The sequence below is a fragment of the Leptonychotes weddellii genome, chromosome 2 (genome assembly GCF_054177405.1).
Source record: "Leptonychotes weddellii isolate Sample4059 chromosome 2, ASM5417740v2, whole genome shotgun sequence".
Lineage (NCBI taxonomy): Eukaryota > Metazoa > Chordata > Mammalia > Carnivora > Phocidae > Leptonychotes > Leptonychotes weddellii.
The window spans coordinates 69,804,001-69,829,132 of NC_138370.1; the positions used below are offsets into that span (position 1 = coordinate 69,804,001).

General features: G+C 37.5%; 1 protein-coding gene and 1 pseudogene across 1 annotated transcript in view; both read left to right on the forward strand.

Moving 5' to 3' along the window:
* Positions 1 to 25,132, forward strand: part of ANAPC10 (anaphase promoting complex subunit 10) — a 217,524-nt gene that overhangs the window by 105,974 nt on the left and 86,418 nt on the right. The gene's annotated exons all lie outside the window — the stretch shown is intronic.
* LOC145720318 (NADH dehydrogenase [ubiquinone] iron-sulfur protein 5 pseudogene) lies at positions 2,024 to 6,575 on the forward strand (annotated as a pseudogene).

Sequence of the window (25,132 nt, forward strand, 5' to 3'; positions counted from 1 at the left end):
TCTTTAGATTCTGAGTAAAGCTGCCAACTGCCTTGACTGGAAAACAGATAAGAGAAACATTCCTGAGAAGGAGTGGTGCAGGCCAGGAGGGAGTTGAGCGGAGCTCCTGGAGGGAGCTGAGGGAATGAAGTCCAAAGAACAGATACACCCACAAAACAAGTTAGGATAGTGAACAAAGGCTCCCCTGTGCCTGGGTTGAAGTAGGATAACAAGGGGAGACTCCCATGGTGGTGCAGGAGGAGGATGACCAAGGGGTGAGGTCACTGCTTGCCAGGGGATGGTGGCAGAGGGAAGAAGTGTTCAGCTTGCAAATCTGTTCCTGCCTTTGCCTCTAGAGTCTTCCTTGCAGGGCTGTACCTTTGTTTCTGCCAATTGGGCAGCTGACATAAAGGAGCACAGACACCAGTGAGAACAGTTCTAAAGCTGTGGAAATACCGTGGGCCCATCAGGGAGATGCTACTCCTGAAGCCGTTGTTGCAAGTATGAACAAAGCCTGGTAATAGAGAACACCAGCCTTCAAACCTTCTCCAGCCCAGACTGTCTTCCGTAGCTCATGGCACAGCACCCTAGGGTGTCAACTGAATACACACCTGAGTATTTGAGCAGAATCAGTATTACGTTTTGAGAAAATAATTTGGCCCTGTTTATTAGGAAAACCCTGTGTCCTGTTTCTGCTCAGAGGTAGAGAATGTCAGGTTCCTCAGAATTTTAAAAACATAAGGTTTGTTCTGCTACATGTGTGGCATTATTTTAATAAACACTATGAAATATTGGCATCTCAGATACCAGTTGAGAATCCAATTATGAAATGACAGCAATTTGCTTGCCAAAGCACAGCCGAAACATCTATTAGGTTAAAGAAAGCTGTTAGGGCTGAAGGTCGAGTCAACGCTGTAGAAAAACTTTTGTGTTTCGATGGAAAACTAACCTTATCCACAGCATGCTCTTCCAGATGATCAGATTGTAGCCCAGTGCATTGTCTTTGCGCTATTCTACCACTCTGTAAGTCGTAGGGAACTAAAAGATCCATATATTATGTCTGATCCAGCAGTAATTTTAATTTACTTCCTCTACCACATGGAAAAACTAGTTTTGCCCTATTTGCAACGTTCCTTTAATCCTTATGAGTTTGTGCTGTTTTGACTTTTCCTTTGAACTGGTTTATAACATCTCCCTGGTTCCCTCATATCATATGATTAAAAAAAATTCTTTAACCCATGTTCATTTTAATAGCTGTATGGGAACCATGACTTTACCTTTTTCTGAAACTTATTTTTTAACAACTCTCTTTTCTGCTAGGCTATCAAAGTACTTTTTCTCTACTAGAGGTAAGAAGAAAAACTAGTATTTACATATTTTACCAAATGTTCTTCAAGTGACCCAAGGAATCTTTGAGGTCAGTTCATCAGGAAGAAAATTACTACAGCCTCGCTCAAGCTCCCGCACTAGCCTGACATGTTCGTCATTTGCCTTGATGTTCTGGTGCTTTTTTGGGTGCCTCTGTTCTTATCATGCAAATTCATGTGAGCAGTTCTCTCTCTGGGGAGGTAGCTTCAGGGCTTCTGGGCCTCAGGTGAAGTTTGCCAGTTCCCACCTCTTTTGGCGCATTGTGGGGCATTGTGAACTGCCCTAAGTTCCTTTTGAAGAAGGTAGACTATATTTTTTTTTCCAAGTGCTATATGGATTTTATTTTTTTTATTATGTTATGTTAATCACCATACATTACATCATTAGTTTTTGATGTAGTGTTCCATGATTCATTGTTTGTGTATAACACCCAGTGCTCCATTCAGTACGTGCCTTCTTTAATACCCATCACTAGCCTAACCCATCCTCCCATCCCCCTCCCCTCTAGAACCCTCAGTTTGGAAGAAGGTAGACTATATTAATTCATCAAATAGCCCTGCCCCTCCATTTTCCTACTATCACATAGCCAAAAGATCTTAAGGTTGCTCTGATGAAGTTCAACATGACTGATTTCATCTAAAAATGACTTTTCAGGATGTAAGGAACTGTTAAGAACCATAAAGAAAACTTATTTCACAAAGTTTGCTCATGTGTGGAGTATTTTGGGTGTTGTTTTGTGACTTAGTTATTCATGTTTGCATTTCACTCAGTGTTTACTGAAGCCTACTGTGAGCTAATAACCGTGTAAGAAACTCAGCTACAAGGATCAAGTAAAACAAAACCTCTGTCTTCAAGGAAGTCATAGGGAAACAACTCACATGTAGAACTAACTATAAAATAGTGTGAGAGACCATCCAGTAGCAGTAGCCAGTGAGGAGACCCTTGTGGGCCACCATGCCTTTCTTTGATGTGCAGAAAAGGCTGGGCCTTAACTTAGATCATTGGATGACAGTCCAAAGTGCTGAGCAGCCTAACCAGATTCCAGGTCAATGCCATGCTTTTGGAAAAAAAAATGGATAGAATGTGCACCTGGAATCGGTGGTACCATGCAGAGAAAGCGCAAGATTGAATTTGATGATCTCCTACAATGTCTCCTTTGGCAGAAAATGATGAAATGCCTGAGTGACACCAGGAGACAGCAGGATAAGCTAAATACACACCTCCACCTCACCACTTGGGCAAGGAGGATCCTAGGCTCTATGCAGAGCTGATGGCTGGAAGCTGATTTTCATGTTCTCTCTTCAGCTGTAAAGTTGACTTACTGAAAACTTCTTTGTGCAAATGTCTAAAAATAAAGGATTGCTCTATCTTATTAAAAAAAAAAAGTCATGTGAGATCATGGCTATACTTAGCAGTAAGAACACTATAGGAGAAACAGAATGGGTCCAAAAAGTGAATATAATTGCTTGGTAAAAAAATTTATCTAGAATTTTCATTGAACAGACTTGAGAGTTGTCCAATCAGTTTACAGATGAGGAGATCAAGTCCCAAAGATGTTATATGATCACAAATCATCCAATAATGCAAGCATGGAGATATATATTAAAGTGTGTGCTCCTACCATGACTGAATAGCAAATACATTTTACCTCTTAAGCTATAGCTGCTATTTTTGTCAGTACAGTGAATTAGCCTGCAAGACGTGTTGCTGTATTTCTAGTCACTCTACTTGTGAATGTAAAGAAGTCATTTGTAAAAGCTTTTGGCAGGCTAATGTGTTAGGCCTGGGGGAGAATTTCTCAGGTTTTGCTGGATATCCCATTATCTGAGCTGCAATTCTGGGAGGTCTCCCAGGGCTAAAGCAGACAATCTAGCAACTGGGGAAGCTGGGATGGTAGTGGAGGTGGTACCCCTAGCAGGGTTTGTCTCCTGGGCTGGCAAGAATTAAGTGGAGCAAGGGCTACAGCTTTTTTGGCTGGGGTTCAGGGCTGGGCTCCTATCCCAACAGGGAGCTAGGGTGAAAACCAGAAGCTGGGCAGGAGGCCAGTCAGATGAAATGGTAGCTCAGTTCCCGGGGGTCTCAATTTACCTCCAGGAACACTGGACAAACTAATTCCAGATTCTGCTCAGTCATGAGAAGGAAGCTTCAAACATATTGACGGACCGAGCTATTCCCCGCTCAGGACTCAGGTGGGGAGCAGTTGGGTAGGGTTGGGACAGTCAGGGATTGACAAGGATGGGCACTAACTTTTATAGATTTGGGGTTTCTTATAAAAATACACCTATTGATAGTAGAAAACACAGATAAAGAGGAAGAGTTAGAATTAACCATGAATTCAAAGACAATTTAAAATCAGACAATATTATATATATTGTTAATTAAACTGATTTTCCACTCAATATTTTGTGTACATTTTTGAAATCAATAAATGTGTATTTTTATTAGAAATAATTCTTTTCTTATTACACACATATAATGGGTAATTGTGTAAGTTAGTATTATCCCTGTTTGTGTAATTAACCTTAATTTTAATCACAGATTGAATTTAGCAGTTGAGAAGGACATGATAATCATCCTGTCACTCTCATTTTACAGATGCAGAAACTGAGGTCCAGTTTGATTCAGTGATTTGCAAGTTTAAACACAGTAGGTTTAAACAGAGCCAAATCTAAAATCACTCCGGCGTACTTTATGCTGCACAGTGATATGCTGAATTATTCATTTCACGGGCATATGGCTTGTCTGCTTTGCCAGACTATGCGTTCCTTGAGGACAGAGCTAGTATCATGTGGTGCCTTGCTACTTCAAGTGTGTCTTCAGATCAGCAGTAATGGCATCATCTGGAAGCTAGTTAGAAATGCAGAATCGCAGACTCCACCCCAGGCCCAATGAATCAGAATCTACATTTAGCAAGCTGCCTAGGTGATTCATATCCACACTAAAGTTTGAGTAGCACCGAGGGAGTGGTCATTAAATATTTGTGGTTGTTACAGTGTTTGGTCCCCGTCCTCCCCCACCACTGGGCAAATTCATATGTTGAAACCTAATCTTTGGTGTTACAGTGTTCAGAGGAGGGTCTTTGAGAGATATTAGGTCATGAGGGCTGAACCCTTTGTCTGTTCACGAGGAAATGGGTTCTCACCAGGCACCAAATCTGCCAGGGTCTTGATCCTAGACTTCCCAGCCTCCAGATGTGAGAGGAATACATCTCTGTTGTTTATAAGCTACTCAGTCTCTGGTATTTTGTTATAGCAGCCTGAATGGAGTAAGACAGGGGCATTAATTGTTTTGTTCAAAGCAAAGGAAACTGATCTCAAGTACCTGAAAGGAAAAATGGGAGTCATGGCATTTGTTGGAAAGATACTGGTGTGTTATGGAGAATTAAAAACCAAACCTTAGGGATGAAGCTTCAGAGACCTTAGGGATAGGACTTGGTTGACTATGGGGCTGTACCATTAATGTGACTCCCAGGAGCATTGTCTTTCCATTTCAAGTTTTAAATGCCAGGGAGGGAGAGAGAGAGAGAATACCTTCCCTTGCACCAGGTTTATATTCTCTTCATCAGTGCCCAAGGTGCAGGGTCATGAAGCAGCATGGCCATTGGCGTCCACCCCTGTGGCCATAAGCATTCCCAGAGATGGAGGATCATTGAGAGGCAGGTACCATCACAAAAGTTGCTTGCTGTAATTTTAAAACTGAAGTGATCACATTTTCTGCTGATAATTGGGCATAAAAGTCTCAGAAGAGCCCATTTTTAGTCTCTTCCCCTCTGTAGCCCTTGTTTCCCTGATTTTCTTTGTTGCAATTTTTCCATCGAAGAGATCATACATTCTAATGATTTCAGCAATTAACATTTTGCTGGTGACACCCAAATGTACTTCCAGCTTGAATCTCTTTTCTGGGTTCGAGCCTCATATCTCCAAATGTTCTCTCACTGCTTAAAGTTCAACATGGCCAAAATTGGGTTCATCATATGTCCCTCCCAATTTCTTTATTTCTATCAAGATGCTGTTTTCCATGATAACTAGCATCTGTGGCTCCTTCCTTGTTTTTCAAATTTCAAATCCTGAACTTTAAAATGTGAACGACCCCCCTTCTATACTGACTGCTAACCAGAGTTCAAATCCTCCTCCACTCTCATTTAGATCATAGTCTGTTACCTGGCCATGCCCCTCCTCCTTTCTAATCATTCTGTCTTACCATTGCCGTGTAGATTGTTCTTAGATTCCACTTGTATCATACTATGCCCACCTCAAAACATACTGAATGCTATTTCAGGATATTTTATGTAGAGGTCTGAGGTTGTCATCACAAGATAGCATTGGTAACTCAGAGATACCCGCTGTCAGTGATCTACTTAAAAATTATTTGAAAAAAACTTTTCTAGAAATATTCTATGAGATAGATAGCCAACTCTATTAGACATGAATAGCATAGTGTTGACAGAAAGGATAGTATGTTAGCATAACCATTAACCTATTAGAGGAAAAACTATTTCTTCTACTCACACCAGCATTTCTGACACCCAGCCTGTGGGTTTTGTACACCAAGAAATCCTCCAACTCTCTGGACACCAACTGGATGTCCTGTAATTCAATTATGACATTAACTACCTGGAGTTAGTGTAAACCCCCTACGTTAAGGGCTCTGGTCCACAAGACTGTGCCCCACTTAAGATGCCAATTGCAAGTCTAGGTGGTTATCTGTGCTTCTGACCAAGCGGCTATATATCAGAGGTCCTGATAATCCCTTCCTCAGGTTTGATAATTTGCCAGAATGGCTCAACAGAACTCAGGAAAAGTGCTTAACTTAGTAGATTACTGATTTATTATAAGAGGATACAACTCAACAGCAGCCAGTTGGAAAAGATGCATAAAACAAGATAGGCCACCCTCCCAGCCCACCTAGATGTGTTCAGGAACCTGGACGCTCTGTAAACCCTACGGTCAGGATTTTTAATGGAGGCTTTATTAAGTAGGCATGATTGATTAAATCATTGGCCATTAGTGGTTAACTCCAGACCCTCCCTTTCCCCCTCCCCAGAGATCTGGGGGTGGGGCTGAAAGATCCAACCCTCTAATCATGTGGTTGGTTTCCCTGGCAACCAGCCCCCATCCTGAGCTATCAAGAGCCCCCAGCCACCAGTTGTTTTGTTAGCATACAAAAAGACACATCATTTTGGAGATTCCAAGGGATATAGGAGCTGTAAACCAGAAAACAGGGACAAAGACCATATATGTACTTCTTTTTATATCTCAGTATCACACCTGTTAGGTTTTTTAAAAACTTTTTATTTTGAAATAATTTCAGAGTTTCAAAAAAGTTACAAAAATAGAGACTTTCCATATGCCCTTTATTCAGCTTCCCCAAATATTAATATGTTATAGCCATGGTACAGTAATCAAAAACAGTAAGTTAACATTGAAACAGTATTATTAACTAATTTACAGTCTTCCTTCAAATCTTGCCATTTGTCCCACTCAAGCACTTTTATGGTCCAGGATCCAATCCAAGATTGTGCATTGCATTTAATTGGCATGTCACTTTAGTGACATGGGACAGTTCTTCAGGTTTCATTTGTTGCTCGTGACTTTGACACTTTTGAAGAGTTCTGGTCAGTTATTTTTGTAGAATGTCTTTTGATTTAGGTTTGTCTGATGTTTCCTCATGTTGAAACATGCATGTTGAATTATGCCTTCTTGGCAAGAATACCACCAAAGTAATGTAATGTCTTTCTCAGGCATCGTATCAGGAGATACATGATATTGATTTGTCTCATTGTGGGTGATGTTAATTTTGATCACTTGGTTGAGAAGTTGTCTCCTAGATTTCTGCACTTAAATTTACGATTTCCCCTTTGTGATTAATAAGTATTAATGAAAGATATGTTGAGACCATGTAATACCCTGTTTTTTACCGTAATTTTGCTTACTAATTTTTTAATCCATTGATTATTCTAGCCTGCAATAATTATTAACTCAGGTATTGCCAAATGGTAATTGTCTTATTTCCATCATTCAACCTACATTTATTCATTGGAATTCTGCTATAAGAAAGAGCTATCTCAGGGCGTCTAGGTGGTTCAGTTGGTTAAGCGTCCAACTCTTGGTTTCCACCCAGGTCGTGATCTCAGGGTGGTGAGATTGAACTCCACCTCAGGCTCTATGCTCAGCATGGAGTCTGCTTGAGTTTCTCTCTCCCTCTCCCACTCTCTGTCTCCCTCTGCCTGCCCCACCCTCCCACTCTCTCTCTCTAAAATAAATAAATAAATCTTAAAAAAAAAAATCTGTCTCTTCTTCCACATTTACTTGTTTATTCAATTATTTATATCAGTATGGACTTGTGAATGTTTATTCTATGGGTTGTATCTATTACTATCATTACTAATTTCCTGTTCAAGTTGCCCCATATTTAGCCATCAGATTGCCTCCAGAAATTGGCTCCTGTGTCCTTTCAACAAGCTCACATAATTTTGTGGTTGCTGTTGTTATTACTTCCTTACTTTCTGGCAGAAAGTTCCAACTCATCCTGTATTTCCCCTGCCCTGGTCCTGGAATCAGCCATTTCTCTCCAAAGCCCTCGTTCTTTCTATTGCTTGAGGAGAATGACATTTGAAAACCAAGATCTGGGTACCTGGTGTGTTAATTTCTACTGCAGTGTCATGGCTTCTAGGCCTCTCAGTGGACAGAGCTGGGAAATATATGCATGTATATACATACATATACATATGCATATATGTCTACTTCTATAACATTAATTTTTAATGTGCTTTCTGTGTCCCCAGCAAGGGTTCATAAGTAGGTGACTTGTTAGCTGGATATAGATCACAGATATCTTTTACTGGTTCACTTTGTATTTAAAAAGAAAATATGAAATAATAGAATTTTTTTAGCTGCATAAAACAAACACCGCTTCTCCAAAAAATATTTGAAACGAGGGTTGATTTTTTTTTCATTTTTCTATTATGTAAAAGTAGTTTAGAAGTAGGCAATTAGGGTGGAATGGAAATGTCATAGTCATCAAGGACCTAGACACCACCCATCTTTGTGCTCTACCATCCCTAACTCATAGCTTCTATTTTCAAAGTCATGTCATGACCTCAGACCATGGTCCAATATGTCTGTCATAGCTCCAGCCATCACGTCCACATTTCAGGCTGGAAGAAGGTAGAAAGGAATAAGGGCAAAAAGAGCATCTGGCCCAAGTGACTCAACACTCTCTAGAAGTCACCTGAAAACTCTGCTGACATTTCACTGGCTACCCAATCAACAAAAGAGGCCAGGAAGTGTCAACTTTTAATTGGGACATTGTGGCTAGAATAAAATTGGAGTTCTGTTAGTAAGAAAGGAGGGGAGAATGGATGTTGAAAACGCACAGAAGAGTCTCTTACACAGCACCAACATTTAAAAACCAGAAGGAGAGTTCACATAAAATCTGGATTTATGACTTTTCTTGAAAAATTTCAAAATCAGACATTGCTGAACCCACGTTAGGATGGCACCTGTCAGCTGAAGTGGCCTTCTTTGGATAGAATATAACTTCTCCATAGAGTAGAAATTGTTTACCAACTCTTGAATCTTTTTGTTGTTATTTCTAGTCATAATAAATATTTTGCTTTTTTTTTTTTTTAAGATTTTATTTATTTGACAGAGACACAGAGAGAGAGGGAACACAAACAGGGGGAGTGGGAGAGGGAGAAGCAGGCTTCCTGCTGAGCCGGGAGCCCGATGCGGGGCTCGATCCCAGGACCCTAGGATCATGACCTGAGCCGAAGGCAGACGCTTAACGACTGAGCCACCCAGGCGCCCCTAAATATTTTGCTTTTAAACGTGGATTACAGCAAAGCACTTTAAAAGAAAAGAAACAATGGAGAAGCTTAATTTCTTCTAGGCTTTAATCATTTTATATTTCCTAGACAAATCCTCCAGATCAGACATTCTTGATTCATGATCTCCTAATATTGTTTACAATATTGCTGTGAGTGTGTGTGTGTGTATGGCTGTATGTTTAGTGTGTATTCATTTTCCTAGAGAGAGGATTCATAATTTTATTGAGATACTCAAAGGAGTTTTTGACTAACAAAGGGATGTTTTATTCATGTCCATATCCCAGCACCTAGCACAGAACCTGTTACAGTATTAGGTCTGCAACAATGTTTTCTTAGATTAAAAAGCTTATTTGTTTATTTCTGAATTCAATTGCATTTATAGTGTTAAGCTGTGAGATGATTAGTACTTAGTTATAGACTATTCTTATATCATCCACTAATTGTTTTATAATTCATTAATCATTTCATTTCAGTTTGTCTTTTCCACTAATCTAAATTATAAGGGCAAAGATCATGTCTTATGTTTCTTTTCTCTGTCCCATAGCACCAAACACAGTACCAAGCATCTAGGAAATTTCAAAAAAGTCTGTTAATAATTTATCTCAAAAGCTCATTGACCCAGGAGTTTGATTTCTATATAATTAAACAGCAAATTTGAAGAGTAGGTCCACAAATGGCCATTATGATGGAGACTTGAGCTATCCTAAGGCAACTTTCAGGTCTTTGCAGTTATGGGGACACAGAAAAATAATAATTATTCTGATTCATGTTTTTTTCACTAATCACATATTCATTTTTCCATTTATTTAATAAATATTTGTTGGGATCCTACTATGTATCTGACACTGTGTAAGGCACTGGAAGAAATAAATGAAAGGATGGTTGTTCCCTCCCATTGAAGAATTTATAGCCTAGTGTAGGACCAGACCTATAACAGTTAACTGTAATATAACATATTAAGTGCTATTAGAGAAATAGCTACAAGGTGCTGTAAAGGAGTGAATAAGTAGCTATAGAAGTCAGGTTAAGTCTTTACAGAAGTGACATTTGAGCATGTTCTGAAGGAATGAGCAAAGAATGAGCATAGGTAAATTTAGACAGAAACTTAGAAACAAGAGAAAGATTTTATATTCATTAAATAAAGGATCCTTAAGTGTGATTGAGAAGAGGCCTGGGTTGGGGATAAATTATGGGAAGTGGGTGATGCAACCAACATTTATTAATTCAGTAAATATATATGGCAGACACCATGCTAGGCAATGGGGATGTAATGGTGAATCAGATAGACATAGTCTTAACCTCCTGGAGCTTATAATGTAGCAGGGGGGACAGAAATTAAGCACATGGTGAAATGTGGACATATAATAGGGATAATAGAATAATATCTATTAAATATCTAAATAATAGAATAACATCTGAGAGGGTGGGAGCAGGTATACAAGGAAGGAAACATTTAAGCTGAGCCCTGAAAGATATATAGGGACTGGAAAGGGGAGGTGGGAAGAGATGGGGAAGAGGATAGGGGAACATTCTGTTATAGTGCTGGACATCTGGATATCCACATGCAAAAGAATTAAGTTGGACCTTTACCTCACATCATGTATAAAAACTAACCCAAAATGGATCAATGACCATATGAATATAAGAGCTAAAACCATAAAACTCTTAGAAATAAATGTAGGGGCAAATCTTCATGACCATGGATTTGGCAATTGATTCTCAGATTTAACACCGAAAGCATAAGCCACAGATGAAGAAACAGATAAATTAGACTTCGTTAAAGGGGCACTTGCATGGCTCAGTTGGTTAAGCATCCAACTCTTGGTTTCCACTCAGGTCCTGAGTGGAACAATATGTGGGATCAAGCCCTGCATCAGGCTCCACAATCAGTAGGAGTCTGCTTAGATATTCTCTCCCTCTACCCCTTCCCCTGCTCGTGCGTTTCTCTCCCTCCCTCCCTCTCTCTCTCTCAAAAAAAATAAATAAAAATAATTACCTCATTTAAAAAATTAGACTTTATTAAAATCAAAAGCTTTTGTGCATCAAAGGACATTATCAAGAAAGTAAAAAAACAGCTACACAATGGAAGAAAATATTCGTAAATACATATCTGACTAGGGTTTTATATCCAGAATACATAAACAGCTCTTACAACTTAACAGCAAAAAGACAAACAGCCCAGTTAAAAAATGGGGCAAAGGACTTGAATAGACATTTCTCCAAAGCAGATATACAAACAGGCAAGAAGCTTTATATGTTCTCTCTCTGTGAAATACACATGATGCTCAAAACCATTAGTCACTGGGAAATGTAAATCAAAACCACATGAGATACACCTCACACCCATTAGGATGGTTATAATCTAAATGTCAGATAATAATAAGTGTTGATGAGGATATGGAGAAACTTGAACACTCATACATTGCTGTTGGGGATGTGAAATGGTTCAGCTGCTATGGAAAACAGTTTAGGGGTTCTTTAAAAAGTTAAGAGTTAAGCTACAGAGTTACCCTATGACTCACAATTCCATGCTCAGATATATACCCAAAAGAACTGAAAACAGGTAGTCAAAAAAGTACATGTACCAGCATGTTTTTTGCAGCAGTATTCACAATAGCCAAAAGATGGAGGCGGCCCAAAGCTCCATTGACAGATGAATGGATAAACAAATAGTGGTATATACACACAATGGAATATTATTCAACTACAAAAAGTAATGAAGAACTGATACATGCCATAACATGAATGAACCCCCCCAAACATTATGTTAAATGAGAGAAGCCAGACACAAGAGACCACATATTATATGGTTCCATGTATATGAAGTATCTAGAATATGCAAGTTCATGGAGACAGCAGTTTGTGGGTGCCAGGAGCTAAGGAAAGTTGGGAATGGGGAGAAACTGCTTAATGAGTAAAAGGCTTTACTCTGGAGTGATAGAAATGTTTTGCAACAGTATAAGGGTGGGGGTTGCACAATGTTGTGATTGTACTAAATTCCACTGAATTGTTCACTTTAAAATGGTTAAATTTCTTCCATGTGAATTTCACCTCAATACATTATGAATTCTGTTATCAGTGGTCTGTAAAGTCCAGGGCAGTGGAAATAGTAGTATGTGTGAAGGCAGGTGGGCTCTAAAAGAATTTGAAGAATTGAAATAAAAGATAATTGTGGCCAAAACATAATAAATTAAATTGAATCACTAAAATGTAGGCTGGAGAGGTAGGCAGAGGCCAGCATTGAGGTGATAATACTAAGGGATTTGTTAATGGGAAATAAGAAGATGAATATCATGATAGAATTCATGTTTGTTTTTCCAATTCAGTTTTTTTTTTTAATATCACTCTGTTTGCTGTGTAGAAAATGGATTTTAAGGGGTCATGGAGCATTCAAGGAGTCTGACTGGAAGGCTATTTTAGAGATCTAAGCAATAGACAATGGTGAGTAGGTATAGGATGGAGGCAATGGGAAATAAAGGGTCATGAAGAGATTTGAGAAATATTTAGGAGCTTGATGTTTGATTAGATGTAGGGGTAGAATTGCAAGATAAAATACAGTGTGCTCAGTTAAATTTCAGTATTTGGAAAGTATTAATACTAAAAAATGATTCATTGTTTACCTCAAATTAAAATTTAGTTGAAGGTCCTATATTTTTAATCGCTAAATCTGGTAATCCTACATGAGAGGTAAAGGACATCTAGGTTTCTGGCACCAGCATTTGGTAGGTGATATCTCTCTTTCCTGAAATAGGGAACATGGAGGAAGGAATCTGTTTTTCTTGGAGGAGGGGACATCACACATTCAATTTGAATTATAACCATATAGCCCATAGATTAAGATAGATAGAGTCACTCAAGGAGTGTTTGCAGAGTGAAAAGAGAAAAATGTGTAGGATGATATAGGATCATCTATAATCAAAAGATGGTCAGAGAAAAAAAAAAACCTATGTTGGAAACTGAGAAGGGGTTCTAAGACTGGAGGATGGGAACCATGATGGTGGTGGTGTGAAAGGCCAAGTCAGGGAGAGTTTCATGGAGGAAGAAGTACTCCGTAAGGTAGAAGTTACAGAGAAGTCAAATCAACTGAGGACTGAAAAAAACCCAGCAATGTTGGCAATTAGGAGATTTCAGGAGACTTAAACAAGAACTCCTTTAGTGTGATGTAGGGGGGAGATTGTACAGATCTAAATTTGATGGGCTATGGAATGACCAGGTAAGGAAATAGGAGGAGCTACAAATTTGATAATTAGGGGACTTGTGCTGGAATATCTAGTCAGACAATGGTGGTAGTAAAGAACATCAATTCTAAATTCTGTAAGTTGCCCTCATCTATTAATTGTTTTCTGCAGAGCACTGAAGCAAAAAATTAAGAATCCAATTTTTAGACTATAGACAAATACAAAATGAAGGAGTCTGGTTTTTCAAGATAGTCCCTTTTGTTTTGCAGAGGAAGACCACAACTCTTTATATCTGACTCAACTTTGCTGTAACTATAGTAGCGCTATAGCTGGACCCTAGACAGATACTAAATGTGTTTCCTTTTTCTTTTCTTTTCAAGATTTGCTTTTCAGCTCTGGTGATCTAATATAGTCATTCTTTTGAATATCTGGAGGGTTGATTAACTGTACTTATCACTTTATAATATGTAGGGCAGGTGTGTTTGTGGGTGTATGAGCTAGAGATAGAAGAGTGTGTCTAAATGCTAAGTCAATTAACATTGATTTGGTATATAGTGAAGCATACCATGTTATAAGAAAAATAAATATAATTTAAAGGCAAAGAAACACTAAACACCCAGTTAATTTATGGTGAAGCATACTTAGTTTATGATTTTGGTACATACTTTAACTAGAACACTGTTCTGTGCTCATTTTTATTAAATACTGTAGGTGTTTGCTGGGGCATGAGGTAATAACCTAAATACAATTAAAATGACCATAAAATTAGGGTCTCCACATAGGCTCCCAAGGATGGGTCTGTTTGAGGCTTCTAGTCATCAGCATTGGGTGGTCTGCTATTGGTGCATGATACTTAAATAGAGCCTTTTCCCCCTTAGGTCTGTAAGGTGTTAAGGTGTTTTTATAAAACCCCATAAACCCTTGTTAAACACTTTTTTTTTCATTAAGAAAACTTAAATCTTTATTTCACATGTTTTCCATGGCACTATTTTGGCATTTTAACAAGTCCTTTAAAGAATCACTCTAATAATTGCATACACCTCTGGGGTGGGGGGGGAGGGGTATTTATTCAGGTTATTTTTACATCAAACTGCCTCACCCACTAAGCAACAAGCACAGCATTTTGGTACATTTTAATTTAATAAGAAAAAAGATCAAAAGATTCTCCAGGTGGAGAAAGTTAGGCTAATTTGGGTATTGTATATTAACTGATTGAAAGGAAGGTTTAACTACCTCTTGAATTGACTATGATTCAAATATATTAGATTATTTACTACAGTGAGGGTTTCCCTAAACACTATGGAAGAAATAGCTGCACTTTTACCCACCCTGACACTCCTCATTCCCTTTTCTTGCTTTATATTTTTTCTCCATAGCACTTATCACCTTTGAACATAATGTATAATTTATTTGTTGTGTTTACTATTTTTTGTCTGTCTAAATGTAAACTCTATTAAGAAGAGACTTTGTCTTTTTGTTCATTATTGTATATTTAGTGTCTAAGACAGTGCTTGGGACATGATGGTATACAATAACTTTGTTTAATGAAGGAGGGAAGGAAGGAGAGAAGGAAGGAAGGAAAGGAAGGAAGGAAGGAAGGAAGGAAGGAAGGAAGGAAGGAAGAAAAGAAGGAAGAAAGGAAGGAAGGAATTATATTTCATTTGTGTTCCAAGATACAGCATGAATTCAGCTCTCTCAGAGTCCAGATTTCACCTGCATGTAAGTTTCTCTTACTTAAAGATCTCATTTCTCTCCTTTAATTCCACATCTTGAATCACAAAATCTTGGCATCATTTAGAATAATATTTAAAAAAAGAATATTTGTATGTTATAGGAATCATGTGATGTCAGACCATGGTTTTTTAAATGATGTCATGAGGGAGTATTCTATATAAATGCATTTGCACTCTAGAATTTCTTCAAGTAGAAACAGGTGGTTAACTTTTTCTTTTTCTTTCTTTTTTCTTTTTTTTAACTTTAAAAGAAAGAAAACACTTCAGTTCACAGCAATGTTATATTTGCAGACTTCATTTCTCAAAAATATTTAGCTGGAGAGGAGGATTCTAGGAAGATGGAGTAGGAAGCGTGAGAAATCTCTCTTTTCACCTAGACAATAATCACACTGCAAAATCTGTCTGATGTAACTATTTTGGAACCTTGGAGTCTATTGAAGGCTTGCAGCTTCCAAAGGAAGCCTTGGACAGTTCATGTCAACCAATTTCTACTCTTAGCACAGTGGTAGCTCCCCCATCTTCCACTCCCCAGGCCAAGGCAAACATCTATGCACATGATCCTAGAGCAGCTTACGTGCAACTTGCAGGAGCCAGGGTGGGCATTAAGGACCCTTTCCTTTAAATATTGAAGATCTGATATTGAGTTCTGATTGCTGCTTCTAGTCATGGAAGTACAGACACAGAAGTGGCCAGCCATTGTTGCACCACCCCCCTCCATTGTTGTAAGCTTCTACCCCCCTGGCTCAAGTGGCTTCCAGGGAACTGATGAGCTGGCACCCCTGTTCATTGACCTCCCATTATTTTTATCTTTTTCCCCTATGGAAGCCACACATTAAAGACTAGGACATTCAAAAGCAGCTGCATATCCAGGGGAAATTAGAAAGTTATTGCACATGCCCAGGGAAAGGTGCAGGCTCAGAAAAGACCTGAAAAGACCTTGTTTATATCTCAGAGTGATCCTCAGCAAGGAGATAACTTACAAGGATCAAAACCAAACCAAACCAAACCAAACAAACAAACAAAAAAAACCAGCAAACCCTTGAAGAAGAAGAAAATCTGATCTCAAGAGATACCACATTATTAGATTCAAATGTCCATTTTTCAACAAAAATTCCTCAAGGCATATAAAGAAACAAAGCAGTATTCCCCATTCAAAGGGAAGAAATATACAAAAAGAAACTATTCTTGAGGAAGACTGGAAGGCAGGCGTACTAGACAACACAACTGTCATAATGATACTCAAAGAATTAAAGGAAGATGTGGGAAAAGTCCAGGAAAAAATGTATGAACAAAATTGAAATATCACTGAAGAGATAGAAAACCAAAAAAGAAGCCAAAAAGAAATTCTGTAGTTGAGGGCGCCTGGGTGGCTCAGTCAGTTAAGTGTCTGCCTTCGGCTCAAGTCATGATCCCAGGGTCCTGGGATCGAGTCCCACATTGGGCTCCCTGCTCAGCAGTGAGCCTATTTCTCCCTCTCCTGTTCCCCTTGCTTGTGCTCTCTCTCTCTGTCAAATAAATAAATAAAATCTTTTTTTAAAAAAGAAATTCTATAGTTGAAAAGTATAATAACTGAAACAGAAAATTTACTAGAGGGATTCAAAGACAGATTTGAACAGGCAGAAGAAAGATTCAGTGAATTTGAAGATAGGACAGTTGAAATTATCGAGTGTGAAAAACAGGAAAGAAAAAAGACAAGAAAAGTGAAGAGAACCTAAGAAACCTGTGGGACACCATCAAGTGGACCAACTTACCCATTGTGGGAGTCCTAGAAAGAAAAGAGAGAGAGAGAGGGAAGGAGAGATCATTTGAAGAAATAATGGCTGAAAACCTCAAAAATTTGATGAAAGACATGAAGATAAACATCCAAGAAGCTCAATGAATTCCAAGTAGGATGATCAAAGAGCTCCACACCAAAACACATTATAATCAAATTGCCAAAAAGTCAAAGACAGAGAATCTCGAGAGCAGCAAGAGGAGAGTAAATGGTTACACACAAGAGATCCTCAGTAAATATGCAGATTTATCACCAGAAACTTTGGAAGCCAGAAGGCAGTGGGCCAATATAGTCAAAGTGAAAGAAAGAATTTGTCAACCAGGAATCTTACATGCAGCAAAACTGTTTCTCAGAAGTAAGGGAGAAATTAAGATGTTCTAAGTAAACAAAAACTGGGAGAATTCTTTACCACTAGACCTGCCCTGCAGGAAGTCTTAAAGGGAGTCCTGAAGATTGAAATGAAAGGATGTTAGATAATAACTTGAAACTGAATGAAGAAAAAAAGTTCTCAGTAGTCTATTAACTCCACTTTTTATTTTCCACATGACTTATGTGAGACTAATATATTTTTTTAAATTTATTGATCTAAAAGCTAGTGTTAAAGTAACTTTTACTTGTAATTCCACATTTTGTTTTCTACATAACTTTAAGAGACTAGTGCATTTTTAAAAAACAATTATTAGTTTAAGTTCTTGGACATACAATGTACAAAGACATAATTTTGTGACATCATTAACTGAAGGGGTGGGGATAGGGCTATAAAAGGCAGAACTTTTGTATCTTTTTGGAGTTAATCTGTTATAAATTCAAATTACAGTGTTATAACTTTGGGATGTTAAATGTAATCTCCATGATATCTACAAGGAAAATGATTATAGGATATACATAAAAGAAAATTAGAAGGGAATTAAAACATTTCACTCCCCCAAAATGAACTAAATAGAAAAAAGACCATATGCAACAAATGAAGGATAAGAAAGCTATAAGGCATATAGAAAATAAACAGCAAAATGACAGAAGTAAGTGCCTCCTTATCAACAATTACTTTAAATGTAAATAGATTAAACTTTCCAATAAAAAGATAGATATTGGTAGAATGGATTAAAAAACAGATCCAGGAGCCCCTTGGGTGGCTCAGTCAGTTAAGTGTCCAACTCGATTTTGGCTTAGATCATGATCTCAGAGTCATGAGATCAAGGCCTGCTTTGGGCTCTGTGCTAAGTGTGGAGCCTGTTTGGGATTCTCTCTCTCCCTCTCCTCTGCACACCTCCAACTTGCACTCTTTCTCACTCTCTCTCTCTCAAAAACAAAACAAAACAGATCCAACTATATGCTATCTACAGGTGACTTACTTTAGATCCAAAGACATAAATTGGTTGAAAGTGGAAGGACGGAAAAGGTATTCCATGCAAATAGTAACCAAAAGAGAGCAGAGGTAGCTATGCTAATATCAGACAAAATAGACTTTAAATCAAAAAAGGTCACAAGAGACAAAGGAGGATATTATATATTAATAAAAGGTTTAATACAGTAAAGATAAAACCATTATAAACATTTATGTATCTAATAATAGACCATCAAAATATATAAAGCAAAAACTGACAGAACTGAAGGGAGAGAGAGATATTTCTACAATACACTTCAAACTCAACTCTCAATAATGAATAGAACAACCAGACAGAAGATAAGTGAGAAACTAGAGGACTCAAACAACAAAATAAACCAACTAGATCTAATAGGCATATATAGGATACTCTACTCAATAACAACAGAATACACATTCTTCTCAAGTGTACATGGAATGGTCTCTGGGATAGACATATGTTAGGTCATGTACTTTAAACTTAGAATAGACTTTAAAATATAGATAGATATCATACAAAGTATCTTCTTTTTTTTTTTTTTTAAAGATTTTATTTATTTATTTGACAGAGAGAGACACAGCGAGAGAGGGAACACAAGCAGGGGGAGTGGGAGAGGGAGAAGCAGGCTCCCCTCAGAGCAGGGAGCCCGATGCGGGACTCGATCCCAGGACCCTGGGATCATGACCTGAGCTGAAGGCAGTCGCTTAATCAACTGAGCCACCCAGGCGCCCCAAAGTATCTTCTTTGACCACAGCAGGATGATGTTAGAAATCAATAACAGAAGGAAACTGGAAAATTCACAAATTTGTGGAAATTAAACAATCAGTGGGTCAACCTCAAAGAAAAAATCACAAGGGAATTAGAAAACAGAGACTGTTAGAGACTGAATGTTTGTGTCCCTCTAAAATTCATATATTGAAAACCCCCAGTATGGCTGTATTTGGAGATGAGACCCTTAAGGAAGTAATTAAGGTTAAATGGGGTAAAAAGCATGTGGCCCTAATCTACCAGGATTAGTCTCCTTATAAGAAGAAATACCAGAGAAGACTCTCTCTCTCTCTCTCCACACTCACCAAGGAAAGGCCATGTGAAGGCACACTAAGGTAAGCATCTGTAAGCCAGGAAGAGAACTGAAGCCAGGAAACTGAACCCTGCTGGACCTTGATCATTCCAGCCTCCAGAATGGTGAGAAAATTAATTTCTGTTGTTTGAGCCACACAGTCTGTGGTATTTTGTTATAGCAGCCTGAGCAGATGCATCTGGTATCATGAAGTAGGCATGCTGTGGTAACAAATACCTAAAGATATGGAAGTGGCTTTGGAAATGGGTACTGGGTGAAGGCTGTAGGATTTGGGGGATATATGCTTTAAAATATCATAAATTTCCATGAAGAGACTATTGGTAGAAATATGGATGTCAGTGGTGATCCTGGTGGGGTCTCTTAAAGAAAGGAAGAGAGCTGGAGAGAAAGCCTCCATTTAAAAAAATAATAATCATGAATAGAATGTTGGTAGAAATATGGATGTTAAAGACTACTCTCGTGAGGTCTCAGATGGAAATGAAGAACAGGTTATTGGAAACTGGAAGAAAGGTGATCCTTGTTATAAAGTGGCAAAGAAGTTGGCTGAGTTGTGTTCTAGTATTTTGTGGAAGATAGAACTTGTGAACAATGAAATTGGGTATTTAGCTGAAGAGATTTCTAAGCAAAATGTTGAAGGTGCAACCTGGGCCAGGAGCAGAATGTTATAGACTGAATGTTTGTGTCTCCCCAAAATTCATATGTTGAAGCCCTAACTTCCAGTGTGGCAGCATTTGGAGATACCTTTAAGGAAGCAATTAAGGTTAAATGAGGTAATAAAGTGGAACCCTGATCCAATAGGATTAATGTCCTTGTTAGAAGAGACACCAGAGAGCTCTGTCTGCCACTGCCCCCCCGCCATATGCACAAGAAGAGTTTATGTGAGCACATGGTGAGACAGTGGCAGTCTACAACTCAAGGGGAAAGTTCTTATCAGACACCAACTCTCCTGGGACTTTGATCTTTGACATCCAGTCTCCAGAACTGTGACAAAAGTAAATTTCTGTTAAGCCACCCAATCTATGATATTTTGTTATGGCATCCCAAGCAGACTAAGACAGAGACAAATGAAAATGACAACATGCCAAAACTTATGGGATGCAGTAAAAGCAGTGCTAACAGAGAATTTATGCTTGTAAATACTTATACTAAAAAATAAAGAAGATCTCAAATCAACAACCTTTACAACTTAAGGAACTAAAGAGAGCAAACTAAACTGAAAGTTAGTAGAAGGAAGGAAATAATAAAAATTAGAGCAGAGATAAGTGAAATAAAGAATAGAAAAGCAATAGAGAAAATCAGTGAAACCAAAAATTCTTCCTGAAAATAATCAACAAAATTGACAAACATTTAACCAGATTGACTAAGAAGATAAGGGAGAGAAGATTCAAATTACTAAAATAAAAATGAAAGAGGGGATATTACTACTGATTCTATAGAATTAAAAGGATTATAAGAGAGTACTATGAATGATTATATCCCAACAAATTGGATAACTTAGATGGAATGGACAAATTCTTAGAAATGCAAAACCTATTGAGACTGAATAATGAAGAATTAGAAAATCTGAATAAACCTACAACTAATAATGAAGTTGAATCTGTAATCAAAGATCTCCTAACAAGAAAAGCTCTGGACCTGGTGGCTTCCCTGATGAATTCTATCAAATATTTAAAGAAGAACTAACACCAGTACTTCCCAAATTTTTCCCAAATATTACAGAGGAAGAAACACTTCCTAACTCATTCTGTAAGGCCAGCATTACACTGATAACAAAGCCAGATAAAGAAACTACAGGGAAAAAAAATACAAAAGAAAATGACAGGAAAAAAAAATTACAGACCAGTATCTCTTATGAACATTGATGCAAAAATTGTCAACAAAATACTAGCAAACTGAAATCAAACAGTGTATTCTAAGGATTATACACCGTGACCAACTGGAATTTATTCCTGGAATGAATCATGAATCATCCAAAGATGATTTAACATATGAAAATCAGCCAATGTAACATATAACAATAACAGAATGAAGGGAAAAAATTTATGATCATCTCAATTGAGGCAGAAAAGGCATTTGACAAAACTCAACATCCTTTCATGATAAAAACTCTCAACAAACTAGGAACAGAAGGAAACTACCTCAACATAATAAAAACAATATATGAAAAACTCAGTGAATATTGTTCTCAATGGTGAAAGGCTGAATACTTTTCCTTTAAGATTAGGAACAAAGCAAGCATGCCTGCTTTTACCATTTCTATTCAACATAGTAGTAGAAGTCCCAGCCAGAGCAATTAAGCAAGAAAAAGAAATGAAAGGCATCCAAATTTGAGAGGAGGTAGTAAAATTATCTCTGTTCATAGATGGTAAGATCTTATATGTACTCTTTTTCTGCCCAAGGTTCTAGGAAGATACATTTTTATTTCTCTAACTCAGTAAATAGAATTTCTCTAGTCTCTTTTTGCTTACAAAGAAGGCCTCCTAGATCCCTGGCCTTACACAGGTAGCTCAGTTTTACCTTCCTGGGGGACAGGATCTATCCTTGAGTTCCCTTCATTTCCAGGCTTAAAACCCTAGCTTCTAGATGGTAAGGCTCATCACTGGCCCTGGTTACCTAATAAGCCCCATATCTTTGGCTTCAGCTCACCCCTAGTATTAGTTTTCTGGGGTTCCTGTAACAGTACAGAAGACTGCATGGCTAACACAACAAAAATTTATTATCTCACTGTTTTGGAGGTTAGAAGTCTAAGATCAAGATGTCAGCAGGGTTGGATCCTTCTGAGGACTATGAGAAAGAATCTGTTTCATGCCTCTCAGTTTTTGGTGTTTTGCTGGCAGTCTTTGGTGTTCCTTAGTGTGTAGGAGCATCCCCCCAATCTCTGCCTTCACTTTCACATGGTGTTTTTCTGCATGTGAATGTGTGTCCAAAGTTCTCCTTCTTATAAAGATAACAGTCATGTTGGATTAGGGTCCCACCCTATTCCAGGAAGACTTTATCCTAACTTAACTAATTACATCTGCAGTTAACCTATTTCCAAATCAGATCATATTCTCAGGTACTGGGGATTAAGACTTCAATATATGAATTCAGGGAAGGACATAATTCAACCCATACACCCTTCTTTAATTTTCTTCTTCATTTTTAGCACCTGCACATTTCTTTTTTTAATTTATAACTCAACTATTTAATTTTGTTTGTGTTTTTTATTCAGCACGGATATGTATTTGAAGTGCGAGGGTAAGGTCCCATATCCGCACAATCCACTCATTGGCTGGAATGTTGTTCTCCCATGACTTAAATAGTGAGAAAAAAAAAAAAGAGACAGAGAGAGAGAATCACCAACTAATATTTTAAAAGAAATTAAAATAGGGGCTCCTGGGTGGCTCAGTTGTTAAGCGTTTGCCTTTGGCTCAGGTCATGATCCCAGGGTCCTGGGATTGAGCCCCACCTTGGGCTCCCTGCTCAGCGGGAAGCCTGCTTCTCCCTCTCCCACTCCTGCTGCTTGTGCTCCTGCTCTCGCTGTGTCTCTCTCTGTCAAATAAATAAATAAAACCTTAAAAAAAAAAGAAAAAGAAATTAAAATAATTAAGGGCATAAAAGAAGAAATAAAACAATTTTAAAAGATGCTATCAATAAAGGTATATTTGAAATATAACTGAAGAGAACCTTTAGAAATGAAAAATGTCGTCATTGGAAATACAAAACACAATGGATAGGTTAAACAGAAGTTTATGTTACGTTAGGCACAACTGAAGAAGGAATAGTAAACTAAAAGAGATCTGAGAACATAACAAGAATGCAGAACATAAAAAATGATAAAAGGTAAGAAAAGAGGGGTTTAAAAACATGAATTTTAATTTAAAATTAACCTGATTTTAATTTAAAAATTAAAATAAGATATAATATTTGCTTCATGAGAAGTTATAGAAGAGGTGATGGGAGGGACAGAAAGAACTGGTAATTCCCACATATGAAGGGAAAATGCAGAGAAATTTTCAAAAGTGAGAAAGTCATTGATTTGCAAAAATGCTGACTGTGGTTAATTCCTGATTATTCAAGAGTTGACACAATAGAGTCTTGCTTCTTCCTACTGCCTAGGGAGGGAAACTCTAAGGAGGATCCTTAATTTTGTGTTGGTATTTCTGGAAAAAGATTTGCTGGCCAAGATGTTGAAATTACTGGCTAAGAGGTAAAAAGACTTGTCTGAAGTCTCCTCACATTTTTCTCCATTTCCAAATCACATTGTCACAATAATACAAATTATACCCTTTTAGTTGTTGGATGATGTATTATCAAAGTGAAATTTAGTGTATTTGTCATACTGAGCAGTTGAATGAATTAAATAATATTATAAATTCAACTATCTCATCAAAGACATTTAGAAAATGTTTAGACTAAAGCTATGACCATACATACTTAGGGTGTGTTTTATAACGCTTAACTAGTATGTGGTTCTTATTCTGAATGTAATACTTGCTTTGAAATTTAAATAATAAACAATATTTTATACATATTTTTGCTTAAAGTCACATTTTGTCATATTTGGCTGCAAAGCATATGGTAGAATCAGCACAGTGCCCATCCAATGGAAATATGAACAGGACCACACAAAATGGTTCCACTGTGTCATTTTGTTCAATGTGGCTTCATGAAAATAAACTCTTCTTACCACAAAAACTTGCTTGTCATTTCCCACTTTTTAAAATGATCTCCTCTAACTTCATTTCCAGCACCTTATCCCTTTTCTAACCGTTGTCTACTCTAAAGTGACTTGAAAATTTGTTTATTTTGATTTGGAATTCCTCATTCTTCATTTTTACCACATTTCTAGCTATAAAATGCATATTATTAAAACATGTTGAGCTTTTGGGATAGTTTGATGTTGGTAATGTAAGATTTTTGGCTCATTCATTTAGAGTTCTGTGGTATTTGTATTTCTGGTGTATTTTATATTTTTCTGTGTGTTTTAACTTTTAAAGATTTTCTTTTAGCACACAACTGAGAACTGACTTAATTCTCCATAACATTCAATTTAAATTTTATTCAGATTTCTTTTTCAGTCTGTTTATCAGGTAGTATATTTGTGAGTGTTTTTTTAATCCAGGAATCTTAGCTTTCTTAGCTAAGACATGGAATTCAGCTTCAAAACAGGCATGAATTATTTCCACATCTTCTAAATAGGTGGGAGACAGAGTAATAACATAATGTTCCTTGCATAAGCAGAAATATAAGACATGGGCAATTATAGTAGAGTCTATTTTTAATCATTCACAACCTACATTTTCTAATGGGTAATACCCTAAGTAGGATACAATGTTCTAATAAGGATTTGGTACAGAATATTGTTGAGGGGAAACTTTAAATGTCTATCATTTATTTTAATACATTCTTGTATCACATAATTTTTTAATTTGTTTCTCAACTTAAACATATTGAAAATTTGGACCAGGTAATTTTTTGTTGTTGTGGCAAACTTTCGTTGTGTGTAGTATATCCCTGGCTTCTATCCACTAGAAGCTGGTAGTCCCCTTCCCAATCATGACAGTGAAGAATGTCTCCAGATGTTGCCAAATGTGTCCAGTGGGTCAAAAATTATCCCTGGTTGAGAATGACTGGTTTAGGGCATTAGGTTACCAACCCATTCTGCTCATGGTCAAATCGAGGCCTTTTTGTTCCAGTTGTTTTCTTTTGTAGTTAAGGTTTACCTGTCAATTATACTTTATTCTGCATGTGAATTATTTATTTTGGTTTAAAAATATACAATTTTGTCTCTTCCTTTTTTATCTCATTTTATAGGAAATTTCCCCATTTCATCAAAGTCATTTAA